The sequence below is a fragment of the Topomyia yanbarensis genome, chromosome 3, assembly GCF_030247195.1.
Source record: "Topomyia yanbarensis strain Yona2022 chromosome 3, ASM3024719v1, whole genome shotgun sequence".
Lineage (NCBI taxonomy): Eukaryota > Metazoa > Arthropoda > Insecta > Diptera > Culicidae > Topomyia > Topomyia yanbarensis.
In genome coordinates this window covers 143,292,398-143,318,242 of record NC_080672.1, presented here as the reverse complement: position 1 = coordinate 143,318,242, position 25,845 = coordinate 143,292,398, and the positions used below count along the sequence as shown (strand labels likewise).

At 38.1% G+C, this 25,845-nt stretch overlaps 1 protein-coding gene across 7 annotated transcripts in view; it reads left to right on the top strand.

The window, feature by feature from the left end:
- LOC131692830 (zinc finger protein jing homolog) overlaps positions 1-25,845 on the top strand; it is a 252,302-nt gene that overhangs the window by 173,064 nt on the left and 53,393 nt on the right. For 3 of the 7 annotated variants that reach the window (XM_058980135.1, XM_058980137.1, XM_058980136.1), the window contains exon 4: positions 25,062-25,221. The exons of 3 other annotated variants lie outside the window; for them this stretch is intronic. The gene's annotated coding sequence lies outside the window, so the exon portion shown is untranslated. One more of the 7 variants, XM_058980138.1, reaches the window with a different exon arrangement.

Genomic DNA, 25,845 nt, shown 5'->3' with positions numbered 1-25,845 from the left:
AACGACGTAACAATTTAATTCGTTACTTACTCTATTCAATAATGAGCATAAAGGAAACTGCAAAACTCGCATCATAAGCATAAAATTGTCCATAATTATAATGTTAAATTGAGCTTTCCTATATTTGTAATTCTCTGAATTCGTCAATAATCATTCAAATACAGTAAAAATACGATGTTCTTCTTTCTTTCTTGGTTGGCGATTTAAGAGTCAACACAAAACTATTACAACGCGGACAACTGGCTATCACTTGTTTCCCACTGGATAGAAATTGACAGGCTTTTTTTGTAATTTATTATTGAAGTGCATCGCGTAAATTTCGAAATTGTGCATCTAGACGGCGCGCCGGTGGTTGAGTGGTAAGCGTGACCGCCTCTCACCCCAATTGGTCTGGGTTCAAGCCTAGCCGAGGTCGTTCAGATTTTTCTGAGGCAAAAAAAATTGTTCTTTACTTCGGAAACAAAGAAAACCGTTGCTCCGTGATCCATGAAATGATTGGTCGATATCTAGTCCAGATGGAAGAGACACCTCTCTGGTGTCGGTGTTTGGCCTTGTAGCGAAAATAGACCGACGGAAAATAACTAGAACATGAAGAATGGAATTGGATTTGTGCATCTAGTTGCCGCCAAGATGGAAGTGACCCAATTGGAGGCGCGTTAACACAACGTGATCACTTACATGGAAAATCCGGAGCTACCCCATCGTGTTTGGGGAAAAGCTGGCAATCTGTTATGTCGTATTCTGATGAATAATAAAAAGATTCAACGATCGGTTGACATTAAATCGCCAGTCGAGATTGGTAAGAAACCGAGACTAACGATTTTTTTTTGTTTTATTACATCTGTGGCACTTGTACTTAAAAATAATAATAATCTGGTTTGGAAATTCAATTATAAACATTGACACTATTTTAATATTGTTTTCATATTTCAAACTTTTAGACGCTTGAATATAATCAGTTTTAAATATCGAATCACCCTTTATATTATGTTTGCACCACAGATAACAGACGATTAGGCTCGATTCGAAATGTGTGTAAATACCTGCTACTGAAATTCCTAATAAATCAGACGTCTTAAACACGTTTGGCAAAAGTTTGTAGGTGGCGCAGTGATCGATGCAATGCAGTTATTAAAAAATTTACACAGGTTTTTAAGCAAATTTTGTTCTAGCCTAAATGTCTGTTATCTGTGGTTTGCACCATCGAAATCCCTTTTGGTAAACAGCTATTTATCATCATCATCTACTACTCCGAAACAAGACTCACATCCAGACTACCCCGAAGTCCAGAATTTCTTCCACGTTCTCTGATGAGCATAGCTTTGGTTGGTCTCTCTTGCAGCTTTCACGCTACATGTTCAGCCCAATGTAGTCGGCTGTGTTTTGTCAGCCTTCCGGCATCAGCATGTTTATATACTTGATACAGCTCGTGGTTCATGAATCTGTACCAGCCTACGCCGAGTATTGCACACAGAATTCTTATTTTAAGCACACCGACCACTCAATTGTCCGTTTTTTTTGACGTAGGACTACGTCTTTGTTTTCGATATAGGGGTGCACGTTGCAAATTGTACAAAAATGGTATGTAACGAAAAGTGGTCCAATTTTAAACGCATTTAATTCAGACACCTAACGATAAATTTTCAATTTTTTTGCGCACATCGCCCCGAAATACTTCTAAGAATAGATTCTAATAGATAAACCCAAAGATTTTTGATATCATGGCATTAATAATTTAGATAATGAACAATCTAGTCAAAATATCGCGCATTTACACACAGAAGATAGCGCTTCCCTAGTCCAGCACGACAGATTTGTGTACCTAGCGCGCTATGCTTCTATGAATGACTGTTTAAACGGACGGATTTTGTAGAGCCAGCTCAGTTGCCTGTTGAACGACAGACGAAGTATATCACTGCGCTGTGTGGTTTCACAGCCAGTGTAGCTGAGTTAGAAGTCCGTTACACTGCCTGTGGAGGTACGCTACCCAGTGAATGCGACTGAGCTTGTCCATTCAAACACTATGCTATCTTTTGTGTTGTGCTCGTTTCCAGCACACTTTTATGTATAATTATTCGTACACAAAATAGTTTGTACATGCGAGCTCCATTTGCTAACATAGTGCCGTGGTAATAGTTGTCTCTTTCGCTCTACCCATCATCATCAGCCACGGCTCAGAGAAACGAGGCTTGCTACTCCGCGAATTGACAGTTTTCGGTGACGTCAGAGAAATCGTTAAGAAAAACAAACGGATTTCTCGAAAGTTGTTAATTGACAATATTTGAGCTCTTACGGTGGAAAAAATAGTGTTCAATGGATTCTTGACGTAAATTACGCCATAATTACACTTTGAATTTGACTTCATGCCATAGAAAACGTATCCCACCGTGATTTTCTGTTCACAGCAAAGGTTTTGGACAACGGCATAGCTTCCTTGTAATTTATCAGGTGTCGATTATTCGTTAGCAGCAAACAATATATGAATTTTATGTAATTGTTTTCGCCGACGATTTCTATGACGCGTGCTCGTCAAATGTTTACACTCTAACGAGCTAGCCTAATATATGTAAGCCGTGATTATCAGCGTTGATTCATTTTGCTTTGTGCGCTTGGGTTTAATGTTTGAGGCGAATGTGTAGGTAGGTAGATCTAATTTGTTAATAAATTGCACAACGAAAGTTTATTATTTACGTTCGATCAATTCATTGATTCATTTTCCCTTCACGTGATTCATTTTCACTCAGGTTATAGTATTTTGATTCTACTAATAGGTACATACTACAAAGCCTATTTATGAATGAAGTCACTGCCACTTGAAAAACCGTTGCAAAAACGCATCTTGTTCATATATAAAATTGTTTTCGATTCTTGTATAGTTATAGTTTCGATATATGATTAAGACCACTGCATTCGCTATATTTGTATGCGTACTTTAGGAAAGTTACAATAATGGCAAAATATAACTAGAATGCTTGGTCTGGTCTATACATGAAATGTGATTATATTGTCTAAAATTTGATTTTTCTTCACTGGTCCGGGTTTTTTACCACACACAATCGAAAAGCTAATCTTATGCTATAAAGATTTAGTTCCAGATATTAGTTCGGTTACAGTTTTCTGTCTTCTTTCTTCAGATCTTCCTAAATAAGTTTAATCGGATTCGATCACCTACTACAAATGAAATGACCTGATAACCAAGAAGGTTTGGTTCAATATGTAATATTCGATGTTGATTGGTTGTGATTAAACCATACGTAAGAAATATATTTGATTTATTATTACTATAAATCTATACCGTTTATTCAAAACGTAATATCAAATGTAAACAAACTGAGTTTATTATGCCAAATAAAAGCTAAGCATAGACTCCACAAATAATAGAGAAAAATGATAACTCTTTATATGTTAATTTAATCTTAAGTCAAAATGTCACATATAGTATACCAAAGCTTTGCTAATATTTTGTAGATGTGATGTTTTGCGTTATGATGTTTCTCCAAGTCGACTGTAGTTAGTATGTTTTTCCAATGCCAAACCTCATATCTATACTCTCGGCTGCAATACAGCACATGAAATACAACACAACTACAAACCCGTCTATCTAAACGTCACAGTAAAATGTGCCATCTACAAACGGAGTTGCCAAGACCACATATGTAAAAGAGCATAATAGCAAAAGTGATCGGCAAAATGTAATAAAATAATAGTTATCAATTATCTCTCTATTATCTTCGCGAAAAACATGTAATATGCTTATACGATCCTGCAATGAGTAAATGCAAAGGTGATAGTAGAATTAATAGCCTTCGGTTAAATTGTTAAATAAATTTGAAAGTTGCAAGGAAATTTTTGCACGCGATTTTCTCCGTTTGACGTTTCTGTTAGATATGATGTAATGAAAAAACACTCTAGAAATGTACTAAGAAAATAAATAATTTACATTAAGTAGTATAGTCCTACGTCTACAGCTCGTGCAACCCCATAGGGCTGCCCCTTGTAGTTTTCAATTCCCATGCCTCAAGGCCGCACAGAGCAACAGGGAGTATCAGCAATTTGTTTAGAGCAAGGTGCTTAGAGCTCTAAAGTGATTCGTCTTTTGGCAGTAGCTAGGTGAGGAGTAAGGTAAGCGTACAACAGGCTGCGGGAAAGAAAAATTACAACGAACAACTTTGTTTACATGCTGAAATCTAATTACGTTTTCGTTTTTTCTTGGTGCTACACCGGTGTAGTGCAAAGAAAGAGATAGACTGATTACACCCAAGTTTGAATGAGTGTAACACCGACTACACCGGTGTAGTGCACTGTCAAAAACGAATATGCCATAAGTAAACATAAATGTAGATGCAGATATGTGTATTATCATAACTAGTAAACAATGTTGTTAGCTGTCGTTTCTAAAACCAATATGGCTGTTCAGCGTTTTTGAGGATCGTATCACCTAAGAATAAAAGCTCCTTGGTTTAGAATATGTGTTGTGCGTGTCTGTGGGTTACGGAACTTTAGTTGACTACACAAACCATAGAGAATACTATTCGCAACTTCAACACGCATTTTTACCTCGCGGCTAACATCGTTATCACACATCACTAGTATTCCCAGATATATGAATTCGTCGATAACCTCGTGCCGGACTTCTTCGATTTCTACCTCCGAACCACCTCCGTCCAGACTGCCTCGCTCTCTACCAGCTGTGTACTTTGTCCTGTCAGAGTATATAGTCTGCCCGATTCTTGCAGCCTTCCTTTTCCAAGGCACAAAAACCTCTACTCCTACTCTGCGCTTAATAGCAATTCTGTCGATGTCGTCCGCGAATCCAAGAAGCATGAGAGATGATGTGTTGATGGTTCTGTTCCTTTGCACATTATAACGTAGCGCACCTTAAATCTACCAAACATCGCAAACGAGTCGAATATTTCATCGGCTATTTTGACAGTTGACTTGGCCCCATCCATCATCATACGAATCAGTCTAAACAGTTTTGTAGGAATGCCATCCCGAGCAAATGAAAAGCCCATGATGCCTCCATGCGCATGGTCCAAATTCACCCCCACTGCATGGTGTTTTGATAGTGTTTGGAATGGGTTCAACCCATGAAAACATCATCACCATGGTCCGGAAGATCCCATTTAAAAATCATATTCTGGTGTATTTATGAGTTGTTGAGACCATTTCATAGTGTTTTGATGGTTGAAAAATTTGGTACGGACCATATTCAGGGCATTTTATGGGGTTGTATGGTATTTGAGTCCATAAGAATAGTGCTTTAGCATTATCTGGCATCATCTTTACGGAGTCGTACCCCGTCTTGAAATCCATAAACAGATGGTGAGTCTGAAGGTTGTATTTCTGGAATTTACCATAGAACAAACAACTGGTCTGTCGTTGCTCGTCCTTCTCGAAACTCGCTTTGGTATTCGTCGGCAAAGAGTGCAACCAGTGAGCGCTGTCTGCTAAACAGAATACGGAAGAGTACGACATGCAAATTTTCTCGGCATTACATTTCAGTGTTTAATAGACTGTTTGTTAATATAAGGAACACAACTTTAACAATAACTAAAACTATGAATATAGTTAGATATACACAGCGACTATTGATAAAGTTAACTTTTTGTAAGCCCGCTTTCGACCTCAGTTTTAAGACACATTTTCAACAAAATCTATATGAACTAGTACTTAAATTGTTGGTTAGAGTTTAAATTTCCAGTTTCTGGTGCCTAGGTGCCGAATGAGGTCATGTTCGGCATCCATAGATGTATTCAGAACCGTCATCATAAATCACAGGTTTATTGACAGAATACTAATAAACACAAAAAAAGATAATGTATATATTAAATTTGGACATGATACGACCGATCTTTTATGTTCCGGATTACGATTCCGATGCCGACTCTGGCGGTGCAATAGTATTTCTCATAATATTGATCAATCAATGAAACATATCCCAAGAATTTGTAATATGTTTGAAGCTTTATATAAAATCCCATCAAAAATGATACTGATACTCTGACCCTGGATTCTACGTGAAAATAATCCGGAAGATCCGGAACATCCGTATAACTGGTCAATTCATGAATCTAGTCCTAGAATTCCGAATTTTCATTGAATTTAAGAAACAATAAAAAAACCTGATTCTAAGACCAACATTATGAATTGATCAGTTCTGGAATTTTTAGATGGTCTTTATGTGACCAATAAGGTCAACCTTTCACTCCGAAATGTTTTCGAAAAAACTTCAGAATTCTAGAACTAGATTCAAGAAATAGCCAGTTTTACGAATGTTCCATATATTTCAGATGATTTCACGTAGAATCCAGGGTCAGTATTTGAATCAGAGTATTAATATCATTTTTTATGGGATTTTATATAAAGCTTCAAGCTTATTACAAGTTCTTGGGATCAGATTCATTGATTGACCACATAGTTGCTTGATCAATATTATGAGAAATACTATTGCACCGCCGGAATCGACATCGAAATCGTAATCCGGAACATAAAAGATCGGTCGTATCATGTCCAAATTTAATATATACATTCTCATTTTTGTTTCGCTTTTGTTTATAAATAGTATTCTGCGATTTATGCGATTTATGATGACGGTTCTGCATACATCTATGGATGCAAAACGTGACCTCATTCGGTACCGATTCCCACTGACCAACCAGGTCAAAAACGGTAGGGGAGAGTGAGGACACTCGATCCTTGAGGATATTTGATTCCCCTTCCATATCGCATAATCCAAACACAAAAAGTTATCACAATATAAAAAGAAAATGACATATTTGGTAGTTAATGATGTTTAAAAAACAAATCGAATGTCTTACATTTGTTTTGGAAAAGTTGTATCATATTTTTGAAAATATTGGTTAAAATTCATCTCGAAAATCTTTTTACGTTTTTTTGAACGATTGTATGAGCTCGTTGAACAAATTATTTCTGAATATTTTCAACTACAATTACTTTATAAGACCTTTTGTCTAGAAAAACACGTTTTTCGAAGAAATAGGTACACAACTTCTACAAAAAAACTAAATTTCGTTCGCCTCATACAACAGGTACCTTTGATCCCTGTAACACTGGGTACTCTTGATCCCTATCATTAACTCTCACACACACTTCCGAAATGCATAGGAATAGGAATAATCACTTACATGAAGTACCCGATAGTGTAAATTCTATTAAAATGTTTGCTTCGCGAAAAAAATTTAATATAAGTTATTAAAAGTTGGAAAAGGCAGTCAATCAGCACTGATTTACCGCAAATATCTGGCATCACTTTCTGCTGGTGTTAAAGTTTGTCGTGCATCTAAAAAGGCAGTCTTAGTAGTTATTTTATCAAGCTAGGTGGTTAGCTTAACTTTCGCTTCTATTAGTCATAGTGTGCTCTGTTTGTTTAGCTCTAGTAGACAGGGTATCAAGTTACCACACGTTTTTACAAAAACTTCATTTTGACATGATTTTTAAAACTGTTCTTATTACTGACAGGGCACGGTATTTGGATTTACATATTATTCACAGCTCTTACAATTATATTTGATATTTGCATTCAAAATTATTATTTCATTTGAAAGTTTGGTCAAAAAAACAAAAGTGAGATCAAGTGTACCCACTCTTCCCTAATATCCACCAGAAACTTTGAACTCTAACAAACAATTTAAGTACTAGTTGATATAGATTTGGTTGAAAATGTGTCTTAAAACTGAGTTCGACATCGGGGTCAATATGACACGCTTATTCGTAACTTTTTTTGTACAACCCTTCAGGAATGAGCTAAAATTTTGAACTCTATTGAAAATCGTTGCTCCCCATGAGAAAGGAAAAGTCAAGAAATTCTAGACTTTTAAGTGCAAAACTTATAAAGTTATAGCATTTTGAAAGTTCATTTGGGGTCATATTAACCCCAACACCTAAAGAAGGTTAAAGGTTTTCGATTCACTCCTACACACTAGGTTCTCCCAGTCGCTAATTTTTTTTTGTTGGAGACAAAGTTTTCTGTAAGTCTTCCGTACATTGTACAATGAGCATATTTCAGGAAAAAAATGTTACAACGCCGATGTAAATTCAGGCCTGATACTGATTTCTGGGACTTTAAGAAAGTTTCTTTTTTAAGTTAACAACATACTAAATTTATTTTTCAAAAATAGAGCGCTTTCAAAGAGTTCTTAATTTTTTGACGATATTTAAATTTTTGAAATAAATAATGTTATGAGAATTGAAATATATTCTGTCATAATCCAGCTCAACAATCCCAATGTTTGAGTTACGATCTCGTTTTTTTCTCCTAATAAGTAGGCAGAGCTGGTCCTAGTAAGGGTATATGAGCTATAGAACTGAAGCGTGTCAACCGATTTGAAACTACTTATTTTTTTACTGAAAACTTGATAAACTATGTTCATATTTTGAATTTCACTTTTTAGATCTCTTACCATAAATTTGTCAATGCATAAGATATGTTTTATGTCTTGTAGAATAGTAATGGAAAATAAAAAAATGATATTTTTCACGGAGACCAAGATATATTTTTCTTGAACGCTAAAAGATCAATCGATTCAAATATATCTCGCCTTCATCAATCACTTATCGATTTCGTATTGGCTTGGTTGTGTTCAAAAAGTGTTCATCGATATTTCCCCGGATAAAACTTCTACGAAACGTTTCCAGTAGTTGCGCTTTTCCGTACGACGTAAACTCTTGATCTTGGTTTGCAAAGTCGTGTATATTTCAAACTTCTCGCGTGTTCTGCTTCAGCGTTTCTTAAATGTAGGTGTTTTGTACAGCATCGTTAAAATTGAAGAACACATTCTCCTGTCCTGGGTTCAACTAGAAACACCATCTGTTAATTCAATCGCATGAATTTCATCTCGTATCTTTTCCGAGTGATATCCTAAGTTAAGTCGTAAGGAATAGTGCTTACCAAATCCAACTTTTCGCAAATATATAATATCAAACGATTATCACTCCCTCTTCAGTGAGTATGGAAGTTCGTTAGTAATAAACGGCCTGAAAAAACTACATACTAGCTGAATCTTCCGGATAAGCCTTAAATAACATTCGTTTCTACCAAGAAAGGTTCAACTTAAACAAACGAGATTTTTCACAAGCGCGCCTTGCCACTCAAGGAAAAATACTTAATTGTAAAAACAGATAAATCAGATCAAGAAGCACGTTGAAGATAAGATGATGGACCAACAGGAGGAATAGTTAATCAAATTTTTCAAGGATCCCCATTGACCATCTAATGAAAATTGTTGATAATATTAATCTAGTATTGTTACGGTTGTTCTCTTCAATTTCTTTAAACGTATTCCACTATTTAAAAGAGATATGTAACCAATAACATTGGAGCCATCACCTACAAACTTTGTATCTGAGGTGCCAGTACGGGCATCAATAGTTAATTGAGCATTATGAATTTCTTTAATGATACCAAGAACTAATTCCTGTTCTTACTATTGAAACAAAAAAAGGTTAATGAGACATTCAAGAGAACCAAGAAATCATGTTATCAATGTGCCTTTACATTTTATCATAGTCTAAGGACACAAATAAGATGTTTTCAAATTCGCCTGTCCTAATTTTTAAAATACGAAAAAGAATAATAGATTCGTGAGGCTAGACTTACTTGACGGTACCCTGTAATCGATGATGCTTCTGTAGTGACCGAGTTAGAAAATATTACAGAACTTGAACTGTTTGTTCAAGCAGTTTTAAATTTATGTTAAAAATTACTATAAAGACACGGTGTATTTATTAGAACAACTTTATGCAAAAAAAATCAGCATCTCTGAAACTTCGGAATATGAGAGAATGGGCTTTCCTCTTTCATTTGAAACTAAGATCAAAATAATCCGTCGGGGGGTCCAGAGCAACTTTTTTTTTAAGTTTTTTTCGAACAATATAGGTTTTACTACTGCACTAGTTCATATTTCTGTCCCTAGATGGGGCTTTAGGCATTCGAACAACACTAAAAGTGAGAATTTGATAGAAAATTTAATTGTCTACAAGTGCATTGACAACTAAAAATTGATCTGAAATCACTCGGAAAAGTTGTTTAGGATTTTAACGAAGTTATATCTAAGATAGTTTCACACGAGACCTAATGGTTTGGAAATATATTTTCTCGCACTCAATTCATTACCAAAAAAATAATTGGGTTTAGTGACATGAAAATATTTGACGGGATTCATTACGTTGACAATTCTAATTGACCTTCTGAAAATTAGGATGTTTGACAGACACAGAAAATTATTTGTGCTTTTGGTTTGTAATCTTTCCCGATAGGTTCGAAGAAACTACTATTCATCGGAAGGTATTGCTTGGTTACAAGTGTTTGCTTACATTTATGTTTTAGAAAGGATCATACGTCGCATAATTTAGTTTATGATCATTTAAGTCAGCTATTATAATTCCGTTCGAGACGAAATGTTGAGACACTCCATATTTAATTGAACGCAAACCACAGCAGTAACTGTCCAAAATAGTGATTAGCGTAAAACGATTTATTCAAATTTTCTCCGCAAAGTAAATTGTGGCAGTTGGATTTTACGGCCATTTCCTATCAATTATGCGAGAAATCGTTACTAAATTGATCCTAGATTATGCGAAATGTATTACTTTTGAAAACAAAATATGATTTGAGCACAAGAAAATTTTTATATACATAGAAGTCCTCGAATATATCCCAAAAAAATATCTTGATCCGAAAACTCGAAGTTTTTGACAAACACATTGAGTTAATTTTGAAAACGGATAATCAGCGTTTTTAACCAAGAGTTGCAATAAAATCCGCGAAATATTGCAATGTTGTTCAAAGTTTCATTGAGTTTGTTCAAATAATAATGGTTGAATTTCAGGACAAGCGAATTTTATACGGAGATGCTAACAGAGTAGGAGGTTCATGCAAGAATAGTTATCAGTCATCCCCGAGAACAATCGAAAAAATGAAAAAGAAGGCATACATCATAGAAAAAGCTGTTTCTGCGGGAGGAATCACTCACCATCTTGGAAAAGAACATTAATATCATACTAATATCAACACTTATCTAAGACTTCTCATTCCAAAAATATCAATGGTGCCCTATATCAGGTAGAATCTGAAATTATAATCTTCAGCTAAAAGATGAGCTCTCAAATTCCGCTGAATTCTCTGTACAACTAAACACAACTATTTGGCAAATAGAAAAAGTGCGCGTGAATTGATTTACAAACCATTAGGTCTTCTGTGAAACTAACTTAGACTTAGACTTCGTTAAAATATTAAACAACCTTTCCGGATAATTTCAAATCGGTTTTTAGTTGTTAACAAAGTTGTAGACAATTAAATTATCTATCAGATTCTCACTTTTAGTGTTGTTCGAATGTCTAAAGCAGATGGGCAGAAATATGAACTAGTTCCATTGTAAAATCTATGTTTTCACGAAAAAATCTTCGAAAAAAAAGTTGCTCTAGACCCCCCGACGGATTATTTTGATGTTGATTTCAAATGAAAGGGGAAAGCCCATTCTTTCATATCCTGAAGTTTCAGAGATGCTGAATTTTTTTGCATAAATTTGTTAAAAAAAGACACCGTGAAGAACGTCGAAAGACATCTCCCCACCTTGACCGAAACGCCCAACATATGATAATGAATCGGAACAAGATAACACCCGATCGCAGAAACAATTTGCCATTCCATCTAATCTTGCAAAAACTTGTAAAAAAACCAATCATATTCTAAGCGATCAATTTTCACTGCCTGACAGAAACAAAGAGGGAGCGATAAATTCAGGTGACAGGTGCAGCCTGGCAGTCAATAATTAGATACTGTGTTGTGACGCATTCTTCGTCAGTCAGTCCAGCCAATCGTAAAAACTTCAAGGTTCATAGACCTCTCGATTCCGTTGCAGTAGCACTTGTTGCACTTGCACCCCGGAACGTGAGGATGAATTTCCCACGGTGAACACAACAACCGCTGTTCGGAGCTCCGTGACAGTCAGAGTGCTGGCATTAATTATTGTCCAGTATTACCTACTTGCTAACCTACACGGAAACCTTGTGTGTGTATTGTGAATTTGTGCCTATACTAATAACAAAGATGCCGCGGATAACCGCCCGTATGGTAATGGGCTCGGGGTTCGTCCTACGGCGGCGGCAAAGATTATTGATGTTAATGGATTTCACTCTCGGCTGATGCGAAGCTGAGATTGAGCCGTGAAGATGACGCCCGCAGTTTTGAACAGTGAAATCTGCATAGTAATATGTTTTCCAGCCATTGTCGGTTAGAAGCGTCGATGAATCAGTTATTCGAAGTTTTTTTTCCTTCGAAGTAATTTTAGTGTACCAAGGTAAGGGCGAGGATATAAACAGGCATATTTTACTAACCCGTGAGGTGCCTGGTCCATACCAACGTACCCAATTTTAATTTACGATACGACAAATCATATGGAAAATTATTACAAACAATCGTGACAGTGTCATCTTTAATAGAAACACAAAGTAATCTTTTAAACTGCATACACTTGCTTGTTCGTTTGAACGGTTGCATTAAACTATTTTTAGAAAGAATCAGACAAAAACATAATTCATCAGTGTTTAACAAACTTTGTTGAATGTTTGCGGAAAAAATGTTACAGAATATTAATTTGCAGCAAAATTTATGGTGCACATTTATATGTGTAATATTTTAGGAAATTTAATATATCTAACCCTAATCCCGCTTTTGTTTTATAATTGGAATTAGGCGTCAGTTTTGTACATGGTTTAAAAAATGAAAGATGCTGATAACATAAAGTCGAAACCCATGTGCTTAGCAATATTTTTTATATTGTAACATTAGTCTGATTTCTACCTCTGCCCTATGTAGTACTATAACCACTCGGCATCAAATATATTCTCACTTCGATGCAGCACATCAGCTGTTGTGTTAAGAAATCCCACGATCGCCCACAAATTCATCGACTATTAAAGGTCAAAATGGAACGGTATCGAGTCATTAGACCGAAATCCGTTAGGCCGGACACCATTAGGACGCCTGGGTCATTAGGCCGCATGGATCAATAGGCCGAATAGATATTAGGCCGAGTGTCAGAGCCATTAGCGATAGTCATTAAAAACATCATTAGCTAGTGTGACTCCGAGTGCAAAAGTAATATTTTGCCTTCATGTTGACGTAACTTAAGGCCTCTGATTTAGCAGCTCGTAACGATGGAAACTATTTCGTATCACCACATATCGTAATTCTCATGATTCGTGTGTTTTATGAGAGTCTGGAAAAATCACTTACGTAGTTTTCCTTCTTTAAATCATGAGCTGTTCTTTTCTATTTTTAAAGTACAAAAAAATTGTAGCAACGTCAGAAAGGTATCCGGCCAAAAGTGATTAGGAAATTAGCCCGCCTTCTCGTTAAACCAGTTTTCGTGTACTGTCTCCCTAACAGATGCTCCGTCCACCAAACACCCAGCTTCAAATGACAATACAGACCTATAATAATCCTATAATTTCACAGAATCATTGTGTTTGGTTGAGGCGACGACTCTGTTTGAAGTAGACAGGCAAATTTTGGATTTTTCGCGTTGCATTCGAAAGATTATCTGAAAATCAATTTTTGCGATATTTATAACAACCAATTATCTCGGGACTTAACACAAACTAGAATTTTTTTTCGATTGATTGGCCCAAAAAGTTGAATTGTCCAGTTCCTTCCAGTACAACGACGTTCCAAAACTATCACTCACTGTTTTGAAAAAATAACGTTCCAAAAGTATCACTCCTGTTTTGTTGAAATGTTAGTCATAGTCAGAATATTTCCAGCATGTTAAATATTTACTATGAAATACTCACATTGAGTTGCCAGTCGTGAGGAAGCCCTTAGTCCCCCCATCACAGTAGAGCCTTTCCTGCCAGCGACCAGCAGCCGTCCCGGTCCTGTGGTGTAGTTGGGACGAGGGGTCTTCCGCAAACCTACCTCAGGCAAGTACAATGCATCTGTGAGATCTTCCTTGCCTCAAAGCTCTTCGATTTCTAGCCTTGGTCAACGACGGGATAAGTTGCTGTTATACTACTAACATGTTGGTGGTATCAACTCAATCGTCGAGCAATACCGTCTTGCAATATCCGATAAGAATTTTGACATCATTGTCTTCGTCGAAACGTGGTTGAACGATGACACGCTTTCCAGTCAGGTGTTCTGTACGGGATACGAAGTGTTTCGTTGCGACCGGAGCCCTAGCAATAGCCGAAAATCCACCGGAGGCGGCGTATTAGTAGCAGTTAATACCAGTTTGAAGGCAAAAATTGTCGAGAATATTTCTTGGGCTTGCCTAGAGCAGGTTTGGACGATTATCGAGCTTGGCGACCGTAAGTTGTACTTGTGTGCGTTGTATGTTCCACCCGACCGCGCTCGTGATATCGAATATGTTGAAGCACACTGCAGCTCACTTTTTACTATCCTCGAAGACACGAACGCAGTAGATGAGCTCATGATACTAGGAGATTTTAATCTTCCTAGCATTTCATGGAAGTCTTCCCGCAACGGATTCCTTTATCCGGATTCGAACCATTCCGTACTCCACCCAGGCTACTTAACAGCTATAGTTCAGCCACGTTACTACAAATCAATTCTATTGCCAATGAAAATAGCCGCCATCTCGATCTTTGTTTTGCCTGCGATCATGTTTCCGCCACATCAATGGTGATGGCGCTCTCTTCTCTAGTAGAACCAGTGATGATCATCCTTCTTTGATCGCTACGATTGATAACACTGTGGTGCTTTATTTCGATATTTCACCACTTTCTGTCACCTGCGATTTCCGTAAAGCCGACCATCGCAGACCTTTTTTCCACTATCGATTGGGAAAATATTTTGGACCTCGAAGATGTCGAATCCGCAGTTCAAACTTTTTCCCACGTTCTGGCGTACGTTATTGACAGGTACGTTCCGAAGAAAGTTCACCATAGACAAACCGGCCCTCCACGGCAAACTAGTACATTGCGACGGATGAAGTCTATCAAGAGAGCTGCCCTGCGAAGGTTTACCAAGCATCGTACAATATCACTCAGAGACTATTACGTCAGTCTCAACCATGCGTACGAACGAGCCAGTCAAAACTGTTTCTATAGATATCAGCAAAATATTCAGCGTAATCTTAAGTCACATCCTAAACATTTCTGGAAATATGTGAATGAGCAGCGCTAGGAATCTGGACTGCCGTCGTCCATGACTTTCAATGGTAACACAGCTTCCACATCACGAGATATATGTGCACTTTTTTTGGAAAAAATCGCGAATGTGTTCACAGATGAGGAATTAACTATTGAGCAAATCAAACTCGCCGCTAGCAGAACTCCACTTGTGGGTCAAACTCTGGGTGCTATCGATGTCAATGCAACGATGATTACCAGAGCTTCCTTCAATCCGGGACCCGACGGGTTCCCCTCCGCTTTTCTGATAAGGCACATCGAAGTTTTGGTTAATCCGCTTCTTCACATCTTTCGAACATCTATTGACAGAGGTATTTTTCCATCTTGCTGGAAATCAGCGAACATGTTCCCAGTGCATAAAAAGGGAAGTAAGCGAGACGTTAATAACTACCGTGGAATAACTTCATTGAGGGCTGTCTCGAAGTTGTTCGAGCTTGTGATTATGGAACCTCTTCAGACTCACTGTAAGCAGTACCCAAATGACGATCAACACGGCTTCACGTCTGGACGGTCAACTGCGTCTAACCTATTATGTTTAACATCCTTCGTAACAGAGAGTATGGAACATCGCGCTCAAAACGACGTTGTTTACACCGACTTATCTGCCGCTTTTGACAAGATAAACCGTGATATCGCAATAGCAAAAATAGAGAGATTTGGGATAAATGGTAGTATTTTGCAATGGTTTCGATCCTACCTCACTGACCGAGAGATAGCGGTTGTCATAGGAGAATGCCAGGCCCCTACATTCACTTCTAGATCTGGAATACCTCAAGGAAGCCACTTGGGACCGTTGATGTTTCTGATATACTTCAATGATGTACATCTAATTTTGAAGACTCCACGATTATCCTTCGCGGATGCCCTCAAGATTTTTCGCCTAATTCGCCGTTCAATTGAAGATTGCAGAGTTCTCCAATAGCAGCTTCAAGTCTTTGCTGGTTGGTGCAATACGAAACGCATGTATGTAAACCCGAAGAAGTGCTCGGTAATATCTTTTTCACGAAAGAAGGATTCGATTTATTTTAACTACCGTCTACTAGAGACAGAAATCGAACGTGTCAGTCACGTGAAGGATCTGGGAGTGATTCTGGATTCTCAACTTACGTTTAAACAACACGTCTCCTATGCAGTTGGTAAAGCGTCTCGAGCACTGTGCTGCATATTCAGGATAGCCAAAAACTTTACGGATGTTTATTGTCTCAAATCGCTGTACTGCTCTTTATCGCGATCAATTCTAGAGTATTGCCCTGCAGTGTGGAGCCCGAACTATAATAATGGCGTTGAAAGAATTGAAAGTGTGCAGCGTCGCTTTTTACGTTTCGCGCTCCGTAGATTGCCGTTGAGAGATCCTGTCCGACTACCTAGCTATGAAAACCGATGTCAGCTGATTCAACTAGAGCCCCTACATGTTCGAAGGAATACCGCAAGAGCTTTGTTCATCGCTGACACTCTACAAGGTCGTTTGGATGCCCCAGCTATTTTGGAACAAATCAACATAAACGTTGCACCTCGAGCACTACGTAACAACATTATGTTCCGATTGATGTTCCGACGCACAAATTATAGTATATATAGGAGTCATCACTGGTCTGCAACGAATTTTTAACCAGGTAGCTTCAGCATTTGATTTCAACGTTTTTCGACAAACTCTGCGTATACGTTTCTTCAGATTGTTTAGTCAATTCGTTAACAACACTTGACCTTTTTATTCTTTGTTTGTAATTATTGTATGATTAGTGTTTTTATGTGCGACTTGATTATTAGAAATAAGATTAGTATTTAGGCCAACATCATTGGGACTTTGATATGCCTGTTGATGTATTAAACAAAATAAACAAATAAACAAAAATATATGTAGGTATTTTCAATTCGACATACTTAATCCTGGTAGTGACGGCAAATGGGTATTTCAATGTAATGTCTTACAGAGGAACATTTAAGCTATGATATAAATGATCAAGCCGGGTTGACGCTAGCTTCAAAAACGAAGACACTAATTGTATTCCTGAGCAACCCCTAGTCAAGCGGTGATTTCCTGCAAGAAAAGGAGTTAAGTGAGAACTAGTGGAATGGAAACATTTAGTTTGGCTGTGAATGTTTTCTCTTTTTTTATTTTTGTTTGATTTTGAATATTAACTCAGCACTCCAAAAATAGCCTAACATGGGATTTTCAACCAGATTTAGCAACATTGTTATAAACCCGCGCCTTTGTGCACCGTCATGGAATCTTTTGTAATTTCCTATATGCGCATAAATACGCATATATGCGTATAAATACGCATAAATAAATACGATTCGCAGTTGCTACTTCGCAATTTACCAAAGCGTGTACGTTTCGAGAGTTCCATAATTTGACATGCCAATAACAACGTCGTCACAGCTATCGAGAAAGGAAAGGATTGATAGTGTGACAAACGTTATTATGTAGATCATGGAGATATACTAACTAAATTTCTACGCTTACGGAAAGGAGTTGTGGATGTGAGAGCGGGTAGACAGTTATGCACTCCTGGATTCTTGATAAGTGATACGATTTATGCAGCTCTCAAATATGCTATCATGTGCTATTGCTCTGGGAAGCTGGCTGCCGCGAATTTATGATAGTCGCTTGTTGAATTAATTTGAAAATTCTCAATTTTGCAGAATATGTAGAGTGGAATATTAAAATATGTTTACCTACTTGGTATAGACACGTAACTGCTGCCTAGCAGCACACTTCGTTGCTGTACAGTATCTTGGTAGGAACTTTGTTACGAAAGAATGACACTTTGCTTGTACGTTGTGCAACATATTTTTCATTTTTTCGAGCAACTATAAACTTTATATGATGGGACATATGTTACAATTGTACTCATACATGTTACTATTTGGTCTATATCGATACTACTATAAAATTATTCCGTGACATGTTGCTTAATCGAATAAATTACGCGTGAAAACTCCTTTCGAATATAGCCAACAGAAAATATTGTCGAGCAATTGTGCAACAGATACTTGAGACAAGAAGGTTAAAATTCAAAAACTTTCAAATACCCGAATCTTTACGATTATTGCTCAAACTTCGTCCATATTGGTAACCCACATGATATGTTTGTGATGTTGTCTAAAGGCTTATATGAGCAAAACAATGTTCCCTGTGATATCGAAATTGTTTTGATTACATCACAAACCTAATGTTGTCGAACAAGCAATAACAGCTTAGTTTAACAGTTTACTGCCGTTGGTTCAGTTAAATCTGAACCCCGCTCCGTTATTAGGAACCCTCGCCTTACTGATGCGATAAAGATTTTTCTCATTAACTCACTGGAGCGTGACGTTATCGACGTACCAATCTCAGTTGGTTGTGCGGTTGCACAGCTCGATGAGCAAAAAGTCGTTGTCATTGAATGAGATACACTCTGCTCACTTCAGTGTATGTGGGAAACGGAACTTCTATGACATAATCCTTACCACTTCTACATCTTATCGCGCGATTGAGTAAATGCCATATATAACAATAATAATAATAATAATAGTACGTACTCGCGAAGGTCTCTATAAAAAGTGTCCCAAGCCCAACTCACTCAAGCTCACGCCGGAAAGTGTCAACCGGTATGTGAATAGAGCGAGAATGGGCGGGAATGTGTTAATGAAAATATTACTATTATCATAAAAGTTATTTCTGTCACCGCGACGATAAGATATTTTTTCCCTTTCCGGCACACCCTCTCTATCGTGTAAAATGTCAGCTCCACAAGTAGTGCCTAGTGCTAGTGGAAGTGATGGCCCACTTTATGTGCCGCCTGTGGTAATGGAACCTATGTAACCGACATCGGAGACTTGCTCAGTGAGAGTGCGACTAACGAGCACACAAACACACAGCCCTAGACAGCAACGATAGCATAAAGGTTCGGCCCTCATGCTCTGCTCGAACGTTATCTGATATCATACATACGTGGACTGAGGCATGAAATTGGTTGGATGTTGGAGAGGACGTACTCTTTTATGTTATTTTTTATGCGAGGGCAAGCATTTGATTTGGTACAAAGTGAGCAATATCACCAGTTGTACAGATATGTCCTATGCTATTCCATGTTCCATACTGAAATAATAGTCTAACCGCTAGGCAACTATTGTGAGCAAAACGTTACACAATTCTTGCAATTCCAACGATGCTGTGCCTGTGCAAATGTTGCCATGTTTAGTCCATGATGCGTTGAGTCGTTCAAACGCAGACACACCTCTGAACAAACTACTATATTTACATCGTCAAGTTTGGGACTAAGAGTGAAAAGTTTCCCCACCGTCCATCCACACAAAGCTGTGTAGCAAACAATTGCTTCCTTCTCCCGCCGAGTTCCTCATTTTGCTCGTTCCCCGATGTAAGCATGTGAATGTTTAGCTTTACATAAACCTGATACCCACCAAGTAATGGTAGAACATAAAGTGCAACTGTAAAACACGCATGCGCGATGATCTTCAACTTGTCAGGTTCGAGTATGCTCTTCACCCACCACCGCACCCTTTTCCATCCACTTTTGAAGAACTGATCGTCGGTAGGTGGGTGGAGGAAGGGTCCAGTCGGAAACGCGTGTCTTCCCAGCAGTCGGTCGAAAGCGAACTTGTAAAGCACCATGTGGTACAATTACCACCCATCCCCTACCCGTGTCCACTCCAGCACAACACTAGACGGCTGACCGAAACCATGTTAACTAAAAGACTATTACATCTTTTATTCATTCCACCTCATAGTTAGTTTCGTGCCCGTCAACATGAGCACACATACGAAACCAACTGCATGCGGGGTAAAGTTCTGTGTTGCAGTGGCGATAACATCCGGCCAGATTGGGAACAATCCACTACTACCACTTGCACAAAAACACTCAAACCACTGCCGTCGTAAACCACTCGCAGCCCCACCACCACCGGACCGGTCTGTCGGTGGGTTTGGGTGGATAGAATGAGAACACAACAAGCGACAGAAGTTGTGCGGTGCCTTCGTCGGTCGAGGCTACAGCCTGCAGCCCAGGTTTAGGCAGGCGATCAGAGGCTCGTAAATTACGATACACCTGAATGCAACAGCACGACCGGAATTGACCCAACAAGCAACAACAGTGAATGGGGTTCGTTCGTGTGTGAATGTATGTGTGTGTATGCAAGAAAATGTTCAACTGATTCCATGAGGCTTTTTATATTGACCTACAGTGGGACGTTTCGGAGGAAACATTAAAAAATGTGTGATACGTAGCACAAGTACGAGTTTTTAATTGTCTAATGGTATTTTCGATTTTGAGATTGTGCTGCACCGGTTTAGTCGGTTCTATAATTATTCCAACTTGAGTGTAAATCTTTCATTCTGCATGTCTCTTATTTTTTACACTATGTCGGAGCAACACCATGTAAAGAGCGGAAAAAGTGTATCCAAAATGTCGAAGTTATGTGATATCGAACAGTTTAGCACTCCAGTAAGAATACTGGTGAGCACGTTCCAATTATTTATACAGTTATCTTTTTATTCATCTAATACGCATATAAATCATCCCAAAATCACACCCCATTTCCTTCCCTACTAACAAATTCCAACATCCGTAATACCTATGGAGATTGCGTGGGTTCCCCGTATCTTCTTAAGTAGGTATTCAACTAACATTTCCTTCCCTCTAGCGATCGTAAGGACATGGCCAGGTGTGCAGTGAACTATACTATTGTATAAAAAGATTTCACTGTATCAGCTACCCATGAAGTGTGCGGTCGTTTTTGCTATGTTATGCTATGTCGGTGCAACACCATGTAAAAACGAAAACGCTATAAGAATGTTGTCACCCTCTTCAAATACTCAATGGAAACTAAATCCGAGTGATATATTCCATATTAAGTTATTCTTTGCACTTTTTTAAATTTCATTCATTCGCCACTTAACTGTGTCGAGGGTCTTCTATACAGTGTAGTTCATCATTTAAAATCTCTATAGGGGTCAAAGAGGGTCATATTTGGTGAAAAAACTCGAAAATGGTTAATCTTTCATATGTGCCAAGCATTTTTTCTACAAATATGATTCTTTGTTATCCTTAAAAAATGTTTAATGGTAAACCAAACATCCTATACCATCTACTAGATTAACAACTAAATCTATACTAAATAACTGAATAACTAAATCTATTATAAAACAGAAGTATTGCTGGCAGATACCTCTCTATTTCCACTCGCCTTGGTTTTCCAGAGTTGTCTGTCGGATCTTATCCACGCTACTAGCTATTGTGCTTCGAAATCCTTCTTTGATGCAGGAAAATCCGTCTAAAGAGCACTTGTGTTCTAGCTGATGCTTTTGAAGACTATGTAATGATATGCTTGCAGAAGATAAGAAATTGAACAATTACTAAGAATGCACATGAAGCTCAATCTGTCAGAAGTTTGCACTCTACAATTTTATCAAGTCATTCATAATGTGCTGATTATGGCGGACAATGCGGTTAAAGTTTACAAACATAATGTTACAATAGGAATAGGAGTAACGGTTTTTTGTTATTTACACTATGCACACTATAATGAAGCGTCTGTTGTCAAAACCAAATCCAAAGCACAAGCTCAATCGTAATCCCAAGAGAAATTCCATCCCCAATTATTAATGCATCAGAGCAACTTTTTGGGTACCATTTGGGTCCTAGAACATCTGTGCAAATTCTTAGCTCGATCCCTGAAACTATATTTTTGCGCTCACTGTTTAAATTTTACATGGGATTTTATATGGAACAATTTACTTTCACAAAATAATTCCTCCATTGCTTCCTAAAAATAAACCGTTATGTGGCTTTTGTAGGAAATTTAACAAAGAAAGTAAGTCTCGAAAACTATGAAACGATCTGACGCTTGAGAAAAAAGTTATTAAGCAGAAACCGGTTGATGCTCTGACCATTGATAAAATATTAATTCTAGCACCACTGTTGCAATTTTGTTTTGATCTTCTCTTAATGTGTCTAAATCATTTATCTATACTGTTTGGCCACTTCGCAAGAGTTTTGAGGGATGAATTGAGTCTAGGGTTCGCAGTACCGACCCTTTTTGGCGAGAACCGGTACTACGGTACTGAAGCCCTCAGTACCGGTAGTACCGGTAAAGTACCGGTACTAGAATATTTTTTTAAAAAAATCGAAAAAAGCTTCAAAGTGAAGTTGAATGCTCAAACTGATGACCTTATTTTCAGATAATTGATTTGTGCTGATCAAAAAACATGTTTATTGCTTTTAATTTACTTGCATGACTCATTTCAGAAGATATTTTTTGTATGCGGCACCTTCTTTTATTTTGAAATCTAGGCCACTTTGAAATCGATAACTGCTAAGCGGTGCAACTTTCGTCGACTTCAACAGATGGTAAATGTAAGAAACCCCATTAACAACAGTAAATCAAAGCGAGAACACCAGTAAATCCGAACAGGTTGCTCGCATTTCCACTCTTGCTTTTCTGTAAATTGGTTTCGACCTTTATGTCGTTTGCCTACTATTCTCTAATGCATACCAACGCTCTTTGCTTTCCTGTAAACTATGGAGTTTTGCAGAATTTTCCGATCACCAATAATTACAAATCGCCCAATTTTAACCAGTTCACCAACTCTAAAATTGTTAGCTACTAAATCGCTGTTCGTTCTTTTATGGATAAAGGTTTAAGAACAAACCAAATACAGACATGACTTAGACCATAGTCTTATAACGCGCCACCTAATGAATAATGGAAGCAAATCAGAATGTCGCGAATAAAAAAATCATAGCAAATTTTTACGTCTCTTACGCTATATGTGAGTATTTTGAAATTTAGTACAAGATTGTTAAAATTTAATTTCGACAAAATAGTGCAGGAATTTAAACATACCGTTCAGTACAACGCGAGCTAGTTAACTTTTAGAATTATTATGATGATGGCCCCAACTCATTTCCCCACAAAGGTCTTAGCTCAACGATTTATCCAGAAGGTAACTAATATAATTAAAAGTCATCTTGCCGACCGATATTTTGATACAGGTCTCCCTAGAGAGTTCACATATTTTTCATAAAAAATTGTATGGTACCGAAAATACCGGTACTGGCTTTTGTTCAGTACCGGTATTACGGTACCAAAAATGGGTCGGTATTCCCGGGATTTTCGGTACCGGTATTACCGGTACCACAACCCTAATTGAGTCTTCTTTAATAATAAGAGAAAGTTAAAGATTTTTTATATAATTCGACCGTCAGCAGCAGTGATGCTATGAAAAGTGAAATTTTCATTAATCTTCAGGGCATCCATTGGTTTTTTGCTTAATAAGTTTTTCCACAAGCATTCTTGATAAATTTCCTATAAAAATCAGACATCTATTTATTTTTAGGAGTAACGGGCGACTTTTGGAAGAATAAATTTGCAAAAGACGTTTTCCCCATACGAAATCCCATGTAAACTTTAAACAGTGGGCGCAAAAATATAGTTTCACCGATCGAACTAAAAATTTGCAGAGTTGTTCTGGGAGCTAAATGGAACCCAAAATGTTACTCGGAGCGAAATTTTATTTTTTTCATGTAACCATGTCCCACTCTAATGTTTATACTGTTGCCTATTTTATATATCACGAGAACCGTCTTCACTGTATCGTAACTTATGTAACAATTTATAAAAGTATTTTTTAGGTGTGAAAGATTCCCTTTTAAATAAAGAAACCAAATATTTTTTGTCCTCAACTACAAATCTCTTGCCATATCATTACAAACATACTTTTGGAAACAATTTTTCATTGCAACAAAACTCTCCGTAATCAACTAAAAATGTAAAAGCCTTTTTTACCTTGTCCCACAGTGCCACCCGAACACAACCAACCATCGTTGGCACTTGGTTCAAAACTCGGAACAGAGTGGAAAAGTTTTCGTAAAAAAATAATGAATCAAATTTATCGGATTGCATTTTTGTCTGCAACCTTTTTCCTGGCTCAGTTACATATATACCTGTGGTTGATGGCCATCAGAACGGTCGGAGCCTCGACCTACACAAATGCACACAAACAGGCAAAAGTTGAACTCAGAGAAAGAGAGACAGGGAACAGAAGATGCACTCACGAACTGGCACTCGTCGGTTCGTCATTTTTTTTTTTTTGGTAAAAAGTGGAAAAACTGCTTCCCTGCCCTAGTCCTCTATCCCTAGCCTAAATCGTTCGTCGGGGAAGTGTCGAGGATGTCAAAAGAAGAGCGGGGGCCTGCAGCAAATTGTATGTAGATTCAATCACGGCTACGACCCCATTGGCATTCAAACCGACCGACCGGAGCAGAGGAATCGATGCAATGTGTCATTAAATTTTCTTTGTTGTTGGTTCTTTCCCGTATGTATATGTAGGTAGTTATTGAACCAGTGATGACATGAGTCGCATGATGCAACCAGACAGCCAGCCAGCCAGTACGACGAAAGTGGTAGCAACAATGCAGGCATACTTTGCCGGGCAGGAAAGTTCCGAAAAAGGGAGCAAGGACAAGGCTGTTTGGGTGGTGAAGCTGGGCCTGGACCAGCCGGTTGAACCGGATTTTTTTATTTTCGTCGGTTCTGATCGGAAAGGGCTTTGTTTGGGTTTCAATTTCTGATGGTTTTCGTTGTGTTGTCATAGTTTTGGTATGCAGATGTTTCAATCGAATGTATTTAATGCCTTGCGCAGGATATGCTGAGAAAGTTCCTTATTATTATAACTATAACTCTGTAGTCTTAGCAAAGCACAATTAACCTACAATATATCGATGGTTAGATTCTCTCACCTGAAGAAAAAGAAAAACTCATCAAACACCAATTTCCTCTAGACCCAATCACACTGTTTGCAAATATGCTAAACAAGTTTCGCCACAACAACAAAGCCAGAAAGCTAACCAGACTCCTTTTCATTTTCTCCTTTTTTCACGCAGGTAAGAAGAAGGGCCGACCAGCCAGCAACCGGTTTTAGTAACCCCGAAAAAAGTTCCCTCTGCGCTCTCTGATGCGAGGCCGGCGGAGGCTTTCGAAGCAACATCGGTACATATTTGGAGCTCCGCGATCAATGACCGCCCACGGAATTACCTTCATCAGGTATGAGAGTGTAAGGCGCTCGCTAGATAATGCACTGATGGAGGAAAGAACCACTCTTCAAAACTCAACGACACCGATGTCGATCGGGTTGACCAACAACGGTTGAAGAACCAGTTCAATCGTCTGAACGTGTTTGGAATGTGTGACTGTTGTTTTCATTGATTCAACACGGGACGGATCTTTTGAAGTTAGCCGCCTTCGAACTTGGATAGGTCGTCACGTTGATCGGACGAGAAGAGTCGAAGAGATATCAAAATTTTAAACTAATTATGTAGCGACGGATTGTGTTCAATCTGAACGATCTCCGACTGTCCCGAGGGTAAGAAATAGTCTCGAAATACAGTAGCCCAGAATTTTCCGTCCATGATTGAAGACATAGTGGGAATCCATTAATTAATTATAGTTCCGAGAACGGCCCACGTGTGGCTTGCTGGCAAGGAAGCGGAGGTGTGGAACGGAGATCCCACAGAATGGGAAGAGTTGTAGGAGAATGTAAATAGTGGTTTCCCCTTGCGCGGTGCGGAACGAGCAGAACAGAACGTACGGTATATGCGAGGGAGGGCCCAGGAAGTGGCCAATTAATGCTGTAGAACGCTTTTATAATGTGTAATTTGGCTTCTAACT